General features: G+C 43.6%; 1 non-coding gene and 1 pseudogene across 1 annotated transcript; one reads left to right on the top strand and one right to left on the bottom strand.

The window, feature by feature from the left end:
• LOC115117996 (actin-binding LIM protein 3-like) overlaps positions 1 to 15,057 on the top strand; it is a 183,982-nt pseudogene that overhangs the window by 9,444 nt on the left and 159,481 nt on the right.
• trnaa-ugc (transfer RNA alanine (anticodon UGC)) lies at positions 11,247 to 11,323 on the bottom strand. Its single transcript has one exon. It is a non-coding gene; the product is annotated as a tRNA-Glu (tRNA).

Genomic DNA, 15,057 nt, shown 5'->3' on the forward strand with positions numbered 1-15,057 from the left:
CTTCCTGCAATCCAGGACCTCTACCAAAGAATCCAAGCCATAGACTGTTCACTCTGCTACCGTCCGGCAAACAGTACCGGAGCAATGGCTTTCGGACATACAGGCTCTGAGACAGCTCCTACCCCCAACCAATAAGACTGCTAAACAGCCAGACTGGTAAATATCCAATTAATGGTACCCTATCTATCTACACTGACTCTACGAACACTCACTAGACTCTATATACACACCATATACACACTCACTAGACTATATATACACACCATATACACACTCACTAGACTCTATATACACACTATATACACACTCACTGGACTATATATACACTATATACACACTCACTAGACTAAATACACACTATATACACACTCACTAGACTATATATACACACCATATACACACTCACTAGACTATATGCACACCATATACACACTATATACACACTCACTAGACTATATATACACACCATATACACACTCACTAGACTATATATACACTATATACACACTCACTAGACTAAATACACACTATATACACACTCACTAGACTATATATACACACCATATACACACTCACTAGACTCTAGTGAGTGTGTATAAACAAGACTCCCTAAATTTGACCAGCATATCGATTGCGCAACCAGGGGTGGTAAAACCTTGGATCATTGTTACTCTAACTTCCGCGACGCATATAAGGCCCTGCCCCGCCGCCCTTTCGGAAAAGCTGACCACGACTCCATTTTGTTGATCCCTGCCTACAGGCAGAAACTAAAACAAGAGGCTCCCACGCTGAGGTCTGTCCAACGCTGGTCAGACCAAGCTGACTCCACACTCCAAGACTGCTTCCATCACGTGGACTGGGACATGAAATGTATTGCGTCAGATGGAAATATTGACGAATACGCTGATTCGGTGTGCGAGTTCATTAGAACGTGCGTCGAAGATGTCGTTCCCATAGCAACGATAAAAACATTCCCAAACCAGAAACCGTGGATTGATGGCAGCATTCGCGTGAAACTGAAAGCGCGAACCACTGCTTTTAATCAGGGCAAGGTGTCTGGTAATATGTCCGAATATAAACAATGCAGCTATTCCCTCCGCAAGGCTATTAAACAAGCTAAGCGTCAGTACAGAGACAAAGTGGAATCTCAATTCAATGGCTCAGACACAAGAGGCATGTGGCAGGGTCTACAGTCAATCACGGACTACAATAAGAAACCCAGCCCAGTCACGGACCAGGATGTCTTGCTCCCAGGCAGACTAAATCACTTTTTTGCCCGCTTTGAGGACAATACAGTGCCACTGACACGGCCTGCAACGAAAACATGCGGTCTCTCCTTCACTGCAGCCGAGGTGAGTAAGACATTTAAACGTGTTAACCTCGCAAGGCTGCAGGCCCAGACGGCATCCCCAGCCGCGCCCTCAGAGCATGCGCAGACCAGCTGGCCGGTGTGTTTACGGACATATTCAATCAATCCCTATACCAGTCTGCTGTTCCCACATGCTTCAAGAGGACCACCATTGTTCCTGTTCCCAAGAAAGCTAAGGTAACTGAGCTAAACGACTACCGCCCCGTAGCACTCACTTCCGTCATCATGAAGTGCTTTGAGAGACTAGTCAAGGACCATATCACCTCCACCCTACCTGACACCCTAGACCCACTCCAATTTGCTTACCGCCCAAATAGGTCCACAGACGATGCAATCTCAACCACACTGCACACTGCCCTAACCCACCTGGACAAGAGGAATACCTATGTGAGAATGCTGTTCATCGACTACAGCTCGGCATTCAATACCATAGTACCCTCCAAGCTCGTCATCAAGCTCGAGACCCTGGGTCTCGACCCCGCCCTGTGCAACTGGGTACTGACTTCCTGACGGGCCGCCCACAGGTGGTGAGGGTAGGCAACAACATCTCCTCCCCGCTGATCCTCAACACGGGGCCCCACAAGGGTGCGTTCTGAGCCCTCTCCTGTACTCCCTGTTCACCCACGACTGCGTGGCCATGCACGCCTCCAACTCAATCATCAAGTTTGCGGACGACACAACAGTGGTAGGCTTGATTACCAACAACGACGAGAAGGCCTACAGGGGAGGAGGTGAGGGCCCTCGGAGTGTGGTGTCAGGAAAATAACCTCACACTCAACGTCAACAAAACTAAGGAGATGATTGTGGACTTCAGGAAACAGCAGAGGGAACACCCCCTATCCACATCGATGGAACAGTAGTGGAGAGGGTAGCAAGTTTTAAGTTCCTCGGCATACACATCACAGACAAACTGAATTGGTCCACTCACACTGACAGCGTCGTGAAGAAGGCGCAGCAGCGCCTCTTCAACCTCAGGAGGCTGAAGAAATTCGGCTTGTCACCAAAAGCACTCACAAACTTCTACAGATGCACAATCGAGAGCATCCTGGCGGGCTGTATCACCGCCTGGTACGGCAACTGCTCCGCCCTCAACCGTAAGGCTCTCCAGAGGGTAGTGAGGTCTGCACAACGCATCACCGGGGCAAACTACCTGCCCTCCAGGACACCTACACCACCCGATGTTACAGGAAGGCCATAAAGATCATCAAGGACATCAACCACCCGAACCACTGCCTGTTCACCCCGCTATCATCCAGAAGGCGAGGTCAGTACAGGTGCATCAAAGCTGGGACCGAGAGACTGAAAAACAGCTTCTATCTCAAGGCCATCAGACTGTTAAACAGCAATCACTAACATTGAGTGGCTGCTGCCAACACACTGTCATTGACACTGACCCAACTCCAGCCACTTTAATAATGGGAATTGATGGGAAATGATGTAAATATATCACTAGCCACTTTAAACAATGCTACCTTATATAATGTTACTTACCCTACATTATTCATCTCATATGCATATGTATATACTGTACTCTAGATCATCGACTGCATTCTTATGTCACTAGCCACTTTAACTATGCCACTTTGTTTACTTTGTCTACATACTCATCTCATATGTATATACTGTACTCGATACCATCTACTGTATGCTGCTCTGTACCATCACTCATTCATATATCCTTATGTACATATTCCTTATCCCCTTACACTGTGTATAAGACAGTAGTTTTGGAATTGTTAGTTAGATTACTTGTTGGTTATCACTGCATTGTCGGAACTAGAAGCACAAGCATTTCGCTACACTCGCATTAACATCTGCTAACCATGTGTATGTGACAAATAAAATTTAATTTGATTTGATATACACACTATATACACACTCACTGGACTATATATACACTATATACACACTCACTAGACTATATATACACACCATATACACACTCACTAGACTATATGCACACCATATACACACTATATACACACTCACTAGACTATATATACACACCATATACACACTCACTAGACTATATGCACACCATATACACACTATATACACACTCACTAGACTATATATACACACCATATACACACTCACTAGACTATATATACACTATATACACACTCACTAGACTAAATACACACTATATACACACTCACTAGACTATATATACACACCATATACACACTCACTAGACTATATATACACACCATATACACACTCACTAGACTATATATACACACCATATACACACTCACTAGACTATATATACACTATATACGCACTCACTAGACTCTATATACACACCATATACACACTCACTAGACTATATATACACTATATACACACTCACTAGACTAATATACACACTATATACACACTCACTAGACTATATATACACACCATATACACATATACACACTCACTCAGACTATATATACACACCATATACACACACACTAGACTCATATATACACACTATATACACACTCACTAGACTATATATACACACCATATACACACTCACTAGACTATATATACACACCATATACACACTCACTAGACTATATACACACTATATACACACTCACTAGACTATATATACACACCATATACACACTCACTAGACTATATATACACACCATATACACACTCACTAGACTATATACACACTATATACACACTCACTAGACTATATACACACTCACTAGACTATATATACACACCATATACACACTCACTAGACTATATATACACACCATATACACACTCACTAGACTATATATACACACCATATACACACTCACTAGACTATATATACACACCATATACACACTCACTAGACTATATACACACTCACTAGACTATATACACACTCACTAGACTATATATACACACCATATACACACTCACTAGACTATATATACACACCATATACACACTCACTAGACTATATATACACACCATATACACACTCACTAGACTATATATACACACCATATACACACTCACTAGACTCTATATACACACCATATACATACTCTCAAAACTATATAGTTGAAGTCGGAAGTTTACGTACGCCTTATTCAATTACATTTAAACTCAGTTTTTCACATTTCCTGACGTTTAATTATAGTAAAAATTCCCTGTCTTAGGTCAGTTAGGATCACCACTTTATTTTAAGAATGTGAAATGTCTGAATAATAGTTGAGAGTGATTTATTTCAGCTTTCATTTATTTTATCACATTCCCAGTGGGTCAGAAGTTTACATATACTCAATTAGTATTTAAACACATTTTTTACCCCTTTCTCCCCAATTTCTCCCCAATTTTACATTGATCTGTGACTGGTACTCCCTGTATATAGCTCCACATTGATCTGATACTCCCTGTATATAGCTCCACATTGATCCTGTATATAGCTCCACATTGATCTGGTACTCCCTGTATATAGCTCCACATTGATCTGGTACTGCTCCCTGTATATAGCTCCACATTGATCTGGTACTCCCTGTATATAGCTCCACATTGATCTGGTACTCCCTGTATATAGCTCCACATTGATCTGGTAATCTCCTGTATATAGCTCCACATTGATCTGGTGCTCCTGTATATAGCTCCACATTGATCTGGTGCTCCTGTATATAGCTCCACATTGATCTGGTATTCCCTGTATATAGCTCCACATTGATCTGGTATCCCTGTATATAGCTCCACATTGATCTGGTGCTCCCTGTATATAGCTCCATATTGATCTGGTATTCCCTGTATATAGCTCCACATTGATCTGGTATTCCCTGTATATAGCTCCACATTGATCTGGTATTCCCTGTATATAGCTCCACATTGATCTGGTACTGGTAATCCCTGTATATAGCTCCACATTGATCTGGTATTCCCTGTATATAGCTCCATATTGATCTGGTACTCCCGGTATATAGCTCCACATTGATCTGGTACTCCCTGTATATAGCTCCACATTGATCTGGTACTCCTGTATATAGCTCCACATTGATCTGGTACTCCTGTATATAGCTCCCATTGATCTGGTGCTCCCTGTATATAGCTCCACATTGATCTGGTACTCCCAACAGGTAATATAGCTTGTCACATAGGTGATCTAGGTACTCCCTGTATAGAGTCACATTGATTGGTATTGAAGTATGTCCCTGTATAAAGTTCCACATTGATCTGGTGCTCCCTGTATATAGCTCCACATTGATCTGGTGCTCCCTGTATATAGCTCCATATTGATCTGGTATTCCCTGTATATAGCTCCACATTGATCTGGTACTCCCTGTATATAGCTCCACATTGATCTGGTACTCCCTGTATATAGCTCCATATTGATCTGGTATTCCCTGTATATAGCTCCACATTGATCTGGTATTCCCTGTATATAGCTCCACATTGATCTGGTATTCCCTGTATATAGCTCCACATTGATCTGGTACTGGTAATCCCTGTATATAGCTCCACATTGATCTGGTATTCCCTGTATATAGCTCCATATTGATCTGGTACTCCCGGTATATAGCTCCACATTGATCTGGTACTCCCTGTATATAGCTCCACATTGATCTGGTACTGGTACTCCCTGTATATAGCTCCACATTGATCTGGTACTGGTACTCCCTGTATATAGCTCCACATTGACCTGGTACTCCCTGTATATAGCTCCACATTGATCTGGTACTGGTACTCCCTGTATATAGCTCCACGTTGATCTGGTACTGGTACTCCCTGTAAATAGCTCCACATTGATCTGGTACTCCCTGTATATAGCTCCAAATTGATCTGGTACTCCCTGTATATAGCTCCACATTGATCTGGTACTCCCTGTATATAGCTCCACATTGATCTGGTACTGGTACTCCCGGTATATAGCTCCACTGTCACGCATAGGTGTAATAGGTGGCAGGGAAGTCAGGCGCAGGAGAGTCAAATGGAGTTTAAATATGGAATCTTTTAATAAAGTTCCACGAGTATGCTCCATAACAATAAATGTACAAACAAACAAAACATGGGTACTCCTGTATATAGACATTGATCTGGCACCTATACAAACAAGCACACTACACAGACAACAAATCAATCTCTGACAAAGACATGAGGGGAAACAGAGGGTTAAATACACAACAGGTAATGAATGGGATTGAAAACAGGTGTGTGGGAAGACAAGACAAAACCAATGGAAAATGAAAAAAGGATCAATGATGGCTAGAAGACCGGTGACGTCTAACGCCGAGCACCGCCCGAACAAGGAGAGGCAACGACTTCGGCAGAAGTCGTGACATCCACATTGATCTGGTACTCCCTGTATATAGTTCCACGTTGATCTGGTACTGGTACTCCCTGTAAATAGCTCCACATTGATCTGGTACTCCCTGTATATAGCTCCAAATTGATCTGGTACTCCCTGTATATAGCTCCACATTGATCTGGTACTCCCTGTATATAGCTCCACATTGATCTGGCACTGGTACTCCCGGTATATAGCTCCACATTGATCTGGTACTCCCTGTATATAGCTCCACATTGATCTGGTCCTGGTACTCCCTGTAAATAGCTCCACATTGATCTGGTACTCCCTGTATATAGCTCCACATTGATCTGGTACTCCCTGTATATTGCTCCACATTGATCTGGTACTCCCTGTATATAGCTCCACATTGATCTGGTACTCCCTGTATATAGCTCCACATTGATCTGGTACTCCCTGTATATAGCTCCACATTGATCTGGTACTCCCTGTATATAGCTCCACATTGATCTGGTACTCCTGTATATAGCTCCACATTGATCTGGTACTCCCTGTATATAGCTCCACATTGATCTGGTACTGGTACTCCCTGTATATAGCTCCACATTGATCTGGTACTCCCTGTATATAGCTCCACATTGATCTGGTACTGGTACTCCCTGTAAATAGCTCCACATTGATCTGGTACTCCCTGTATATTGCTCCACATTGATCTGGTACTCCCTGTATATTGCTCCACATTGATCTGGTACTCCCTGTATATAGCTCCACATTGATCTGGTACTCCCTGTATATAGCTCCACATTGATCTGGTACTCCCTGTATATAGCTCCACATTGATCTGGTACTCCCTGTATATAGCTCCACATTGATCTGGTACTGGTACTCCCTGTATATAGCTCCACATTGATCTGGTACTGGTACTCCCTGTATATAGCTCCACATTGATCTGGTACTGGTACTCCCTGTAAATAGCCCCACATTGATCTGGTACTCCCTGTATATTGCTCCACATTGATCTGGTACTCCCTGTATATAGCTCCAAATTGATCTGGTACTCCCTGTATATAGCTCCACATTGATCTGGTACTCCCTGAATATAGCTCCACATTGATCTGGTACTCTCTGTATATAGCTCCACATTGATCTGGTACTCCCTGTATATAGCTCCACATTGATCTGGTACTCTCTGTATATAGCTCCACATTGATCTGGTACTCCCTGTATATAGCTCCACATTGATCTGGTACTGGTACTCCCTGTATATAGCTCCACATTGATCTGGTACTGATACTCCCTGTATATAGCTCCACATTCACCTGGTACTCCCTGTATATAGCTCCACATTGATCTGGTACTCCCTGTATATAGCTCCACATTGATCTGGTACTGATACTCCCTGTATATAGCTCCACATTGATCTGGTACTCCCTGTATATAGCTCCACATTCATCTGGTACTCCCTGTATATAGCTCCACATTGATCTGGTACTCCCTGTATATAGCTCCACATTGATCTGGTACTCCCTGTATATAGCTCCACATTGATCTGGTACTGGTACTTCCTGTATATAGCTCCAAATTGATCTGGTATTCCCTGTATATAGCTCCACATTGATCTGGTACTGGTACTCCCTGTATATAGCTCCACATTGATCTGGTACTGGTACTCCCTGTATATAGCTCCACATTGATCTGGTACTGGTACTCCCTGTATATAGCTCCACATTGATCTGGTACTGGTACTCCCTGTATATAGCTCCACATTGATCTGGTACTCCCTGTATATAGCTCCACATTGATCTGGTACTGGTACTCCCTGTAAATAGCTCCACATTGATCAGGTACTCCCTGTATATAGCTCCAAATTGATCTGGTAATCCCTGTATATAGCTCCACATTGATCTGGTACCGGTACTTCCTGTATATAGGTCCATATTGATCTGGTACTGGTACTCCCTGTATATAGCTCCATATTGATATGGTACTGGTACTCCCTGTATATAGCTCCATATTGATCTGGTACTGGTACTCCCTGTATATAGCTCCACATTGACCTGGTACTGGTACTCCCTGTATATAGCTCCATATTGATCTGGTACTGGTACTCCCTGTATATAGCTCCACATTGACCTGGTACTCCCTGTATATAGCTCCACATTGATCTGGTACTCTCTGCATATAGCTCCACATTGATCTGGTACTCTCTGTATATAGCTCCATATTGATCTGGTACTGGTACTTCCTGTATGTAGCTCCATATTGATCTGGTACTGGTACTCCCTGTATATAGCTCCATATTGATCTGGTACTGGTACTCCCTGTATATAGCTCCATATTGATCTGGTACTTCCTGTATATAGCTCCATATTGATCTGGTACTGGTACTCCCTGTATATAGCTCCACATTGACCTGGTACTCCCTGTATATAGCTCCACATTGATCTGGTACTCTCTGCATATAGCTCCACATTGATCTGGTACTGGTACTTCCTGTATGTAGCTCCATATTGATCTGGTACTGGTACTTCCTGTATATAGCTCCATATTGATCTGGTACTGGTACTCTCTGTATATAGCTCCATATTGATCTGGTACTGGTACTCTCTGTATATAGCTCCATATTGATCTGGTACTGGTACTTCCTGTATGTAGCTCCATATTGATCTGGTACTCTCTGTATGTAGCTCCATATTGATCTGGTACTGGTACTTCCTGTATGTAGCTCCATATTGATCTGGTACTGGTACTCTCTGTATGTAGCTCCATATTGATCTGGTACTTCCTGTATGTAGCTCCATATTGATCTGGTACTGGTACTCTCTGTATATAGCTCCATATTGATCTGGTACTGGTACTCTCTGTATATAGCTCCATATTGATCTGGTACTGGTACTTCCTGTATGTAGCTCCATATTGATCTGGTACTCTCTGTATGTAGCTCCATATTGATCTGGTACTGGTACTTCCTGTATGTAGCTCCATATTGATCTGGTACTGGTACTCTCTGTATGTAGCTCCATATTGATCTGGTACTTCCTGTATGTAGCTCCATATTGATCTGGTACTGGTACTTCCTGTATATAGCTCCATATTGATCTGGTACTGGTACTTCCTGTATATAGCTCCATATTGATCTGGTACTGGTACTTCCTGTATGTAGCTCCATATTGATCTGGTACTGGTACTTCCTGTATATCTCCATTCTTGTGTATTTTATTTTATTCCTCTTGTGACAGGCATGTAATTCGTTATAGGTTCTGGAAATAGAGAGAAATATACTCTACCTTTTGCAGTCCACTACAACAGAAGCCCTACTGGGGTGAACCGTTCTTCCACTGCACTTCTCTCTCCCTACCTTATCCCTCATAACCCTCCACACGCACACACACACACACACACACACACATACGCACACATGGGAGCACACACTCACATACACAGAGACACTCACAAGGACATAAACAGAGACACGTACACACACACACAGATAGCATGACGTTCACACACAGATAGCATGACGTTCACACACAGATAGCATGACATTCACACACAGATAGCATGACACACAGATAGCATGACGTTCACACACAGATAGCATGACGTTCACACACAGATAGCATGACGTTCACACACAGATAGCATGACACACAGATAGCATGACGTTCACACACAGATAGCATGACACACAGATAGCATGACGTTCACACACAGATAGCATGACGTTCACACACAGATAGCATGACGTTCACACACAGATAGCATGACACACAGATAGCATGACGTTCACACACACAGATAGCACGACACACAGATAGCATGACACACAGATAGCATGACGTTCACACACAGATAGCATGACGTTCACTGTGCCCCCTACTTTTAGAAAGCCCCGTGTCAGCATTAACCGCCAGGGCTGTCACTGTTGGTCAGGCCTGAGCAGGGATGTACAAAATCACCTGCAGCAGTAGCTATCTGGAATGGATAAACGGATCCCCCTCTAAGTCTGTGTGTCCGTGGTGCACAGAGTTAGTAGGGGGTTTCTAGTCTAAATGCCATAAAATGTTGAGGTTCAGCGATCGGAAATTGGCGTGATGCAGATTGCAGAATTGTCTCTGTGAGATACGGGCAGTAAAAAATAATGGAATTGTATAGCTGCATTCTGTGTTTGTATATACATTTGCTACTATATTATGGCTTTGTAATCAAGTGCTGCTATACTTAATCATGAAAAATCCTATTATATTAATTCCATTATCTCAAACCATCACTCAGTTGACTCTCTCTCTCTCTCTCTCTCTCTCTCTCTGTGTGAGCAGCAGGTAGTGAACACAGCATGTGGTCAGCTCTAATCTATTGTCACCGCTGTGTTTATCCTGTTGTCCCTTAGGCCTGGCTATTGGCTAATGTCCATATGGACCACAAGGTCAGAAACAGTTGACTGTAACAATGCCCATCCCCCTGATAACACCATCCACAAATAGACTATTGTCCCTCTGATCCCCCAGAGTAGGTCTTTGGAAGAGCGTTCCTGCCCTTCTAGATTTTGTACTTTTTTGGTCATTTAGCAGACACTCTTATCCAGAGTAACTTACATTAGTAAGTGTTGTCATTTGGCCCCCCTGTGGGAATCGAACCCACAACCCTGGCAATGAAAGTGCCATGCTCTACCAACTGAGCCATACAGGACCCACTAACTGATTCCCTGTCAGCCCGTTGGCCTGCTTGTGTATGTGTGTGTTGGTGTATGTGTGTGTTGGGGTGTGTTGGTCTATGTGTATGTTGGGGTGTGTTGGTGTACGTGTGTGTGTTGGGGTGTGTGTGTGGTGTGTTGGAGTGGCTGCCCCCTCTCTCCCCACTTCAGGCTCTTTTTGAGGGGATCCCAGATTGTTCAGGGATCTCAGTCCTACGGACGAACGGATGGATGGAATCGCTGTCTCTTGTCCTTACTGAGTGGCATGGACAAAATGGCATGCTGAATGGAATGAACAGAGGCCTTTGTTTTGATGGGATAGATAGTCAAAGGCCATCACATACTGTATCCTCATTGTTCAACTGCTGCTTGACCAACAGCAGTAGTGTATTATTCATATGTATGCTGTTGAGGCAGGACAGTCATTATCACTCATCATTCTAGGTTCTAAACTCAACCTGGTATCATGGCTCTGGATAGATACACTGGGCTTCTAGCTATATCCCAGTAATGTCTGGATAGATACACTGTGTGTGTCCCAGTACTGTCTGGATAGATACACTGGGCTTCTAGCTATGTCTCAGTACTGTCTGGATAGATACAATGTGTGTGTCCCAGTACTGTCTGGATAGATACACTGGGCTTCTAGCTATGTCCCAGTACTGTCTGGATAGATACACTGGGTTTATAGCTATATCCCAGTACTGTCTGGATAGATACACTAGGCCTCTAGCTATATCCCAGTACTGTCTGGATAGATACACTGTGTGTGTCCCAGTACTGTCTGGATAGATACACTAGGCCTCTAGCTATATCCCAGTACTGTCTGGATAGATACACTGGGCTTCTAGCTATGTCCCAGTACTGTCTGGATAGATACACTAGGCTTATAGCTATATCCCAGTACTGTCTGGATAGATACACTGTGTGTGTCCCAGTACTGTCTGGATAGATACACTAGGCCTCTAGCTATATCCCAGTACTGTCTGGATAGATACACTGGGCTTCTAGCTATGTCCCAGTACTGTCTGGATAGATACACTAGGCTTCTAGCTATGTCCCAGTACTGTCTGGATAGATACACTGGGCTTCTAGCTATGTCTCAGTACTGTCTGGATAGATACACTGGGCTTATAGCTATATTCCAGTACTGTCTGGATAGATACACTAGGCTAATAGCTATGTCCCAGTACTGTCTGGATAGATACACTAGGCTTCTAGCTATGTCCCAGTACTGTCTGGATAGATACACTGTGTGTGTCCCAGTACTGTCTGGATAGATACACTAGGCCTCTAGCTATATCCCAGTACTGTCTGGATAGATACACTAGGCCTCTAGCTATGTCCCAGTACTGTCTGGATAGATACACTGGGCTTCTAGCTATGTCTCAGTACTGTCTGGATAGATACACTGGGCTTATAGCTATATTCCAGTACTGTCTGGATAGATACACTAGGCTTCTAGCTATGTCCCAGTACTGTCTGGATAGATACACTGTGTGTGTCCCAGTACTGTCTGGATAGATACACTAGGCCTCTAGCTATGTCCCAGTACTGTCTGGATAGATACACTAGGCTTATAGCTATGTCCCAGTACTGTCTGGATAGATACACTAGGCTTATAGCTATATTCCAGTACTGTCTGGATAGATACACTAGGCCTCTAGCTATATCCCAGTACTGTCTGGATAGATACACTGTGTGTGTCCCAGTACTGTCTGGATAGATACACTAGGCCTCTAGCTATGTCCCAGTACTGTCTGGATAGATACACTGGGCTTCTAGCTATGTCTCAGTACTGTCTGGATAGATACACTAGGCCTCTAGCTATGTCCCAGTACTGTCTGGAAAGATACACTAGGCTTCTAGCTATGTCCCAGTACGGTCTGGAAAGATACACTGTGTGTGTCCCAGTACTGTCTGGATAGATACACTAGGCTTCTAGCTATGTCTCAGTACTGTCTGGATTGATATACTAGGCCTCTAGCTATATCCCAGTACTGTCTGGATTGATATACTAGGCTTCTAGCTATGTCCCAGTACTGTCTGGATAGATACACTAGGCTTCTAGCTATGTCCCAGTACTGTCTGGAAATATACACTAGGCTAATAGCTATGTCCCAGTACTGTCTGGATTGATATACTAGGCCTCTAGCTATGTCCCAGTACTGTCTGGATAGATACACTAGGCTTATAGCTATGTCCCAGTACTGTCTGGATTGATATACTAGGCTTCTAGCTATGTCCCAGTACTGTCTGGATAGATACACTAGGCTTCTAGCTATATCCCAGTACTGTCTGGAAATATACACTAGGCTAATAGCTATGTCTCAGTACTGTCTGGATATATACACTAGGCTTCTAGCTATGTCCCAGTACTGTCTGGATTGATATACTAGGCTTCTAGCTATGTCCCAGTACTGTCTGGATAGATACACTAGGCTTCTAGCTATGTCTCAGTACTGTCTGGATATATACACTGGGCTTCTAGCTATGTCCCAGTACTGTCTGGATAGATACACTAGGCTTCTAGCTATGTCCCAGTACTGTCTGGATAGATACACTAGGCTTCTAGCTATGTCTCAGTACTGTCTGGATATATACACTGTGTGTGTCCCAGTACTGTCTGGATAGATACACTAGGCCTCTAGCTATGTCCCAGTACTGTCTGGATTGATATACTAGGCTTCTAGCTATGTCCCAGTACTGTCTGGATAGATACACTAGGCTTCTAGCTCTGTCCCAATACTGTCTGGATTGATATACTAGGCTTCTAGCTATGTCTCAGTACTGTCTGGATAGATACACTAGGCTTCTAGCTATGTCCCAGTACTGTCTGGATAGATACACTAGGCTTCTAGCTATGTCCCAGTACTGTCTGGATTGATATACTAGGCTTCTAGCTATGTCTCAGTACTGTCTGGATAGATACACTAGGCTTCTAGCTATGTCCCAGTACTGTCTGGATAGATACACTAGGCTTCTAGCTATGTCCCAGTACTGTCTGGATAGATACACTAGGCTAATAGCTATATCCCAGTACTGTCTGTATAGATACACTAGGCTTCTAGCTATGTCCCAGTACTGTCTGGATTGATACACTAGGCTAATAGCTATGTCCCAGTACTGTCTGGATTGATATACTGTGTGTGTCCCAGGACTGTCAGGATAGATACACTAGGCTAATAGCTATGTCCCAGTACTGTCTGGATTGATATACTGTGTGTGTCCCAGTACTGTCTGGATAGATACACTAGGCTAATAGCCATGTCCCAGTACTGTCTGGATTGTTATACTGTGCGTGTCCCAGTACTGTCTGGATAGATACACTAGGCTAATAGCTATATCCCAGTAGTCTGGATAGATACACTAGGCTTCTAGCTATGTCCCAGTACGGTAGATGCATGGCTGGAACAGAACCCAACACAGGAAGTGGGCTGGAACGAAACCCAATAGAGGAAGTGCACGGGAATGGGACCCAACAGTGGAAGTGGACTGGAACAGAACCCAACAGTGGAAGTGGGCTGGAACAGAACCCAACAGTGGAAGTGGGCTGGAACAGAACCCAACAGTGGAAGTGGACTGGAACAGAACCCAACAGTGGAAGTGGACTGGAACAGAACCCAACAGTGGAAGTGGGCTGGAACAGAACCCAACAGAGGAAGTCCACGGGAATAGGACCCAACAGTGGAAGTGGACTGGAACAGAACCCAACAGTGGAAGTGGGCTGGA

Source organism: Oncorhynchus nerka, linkage group LG10 (assembly GCF_034236695.1).
Source record: "Oncorhynchus nerka isolate Pitt River linkage group LG10, Oner_Uvic_2.0, whole genome shotgun sequence".
Classification (NCBI taxonomy): Eukaryota; Metazoa; Chordata; class Actinopteri; order Salmoniformes; family Salmonidae; genus Oncorhynchus; species Oncorhynchus nerka.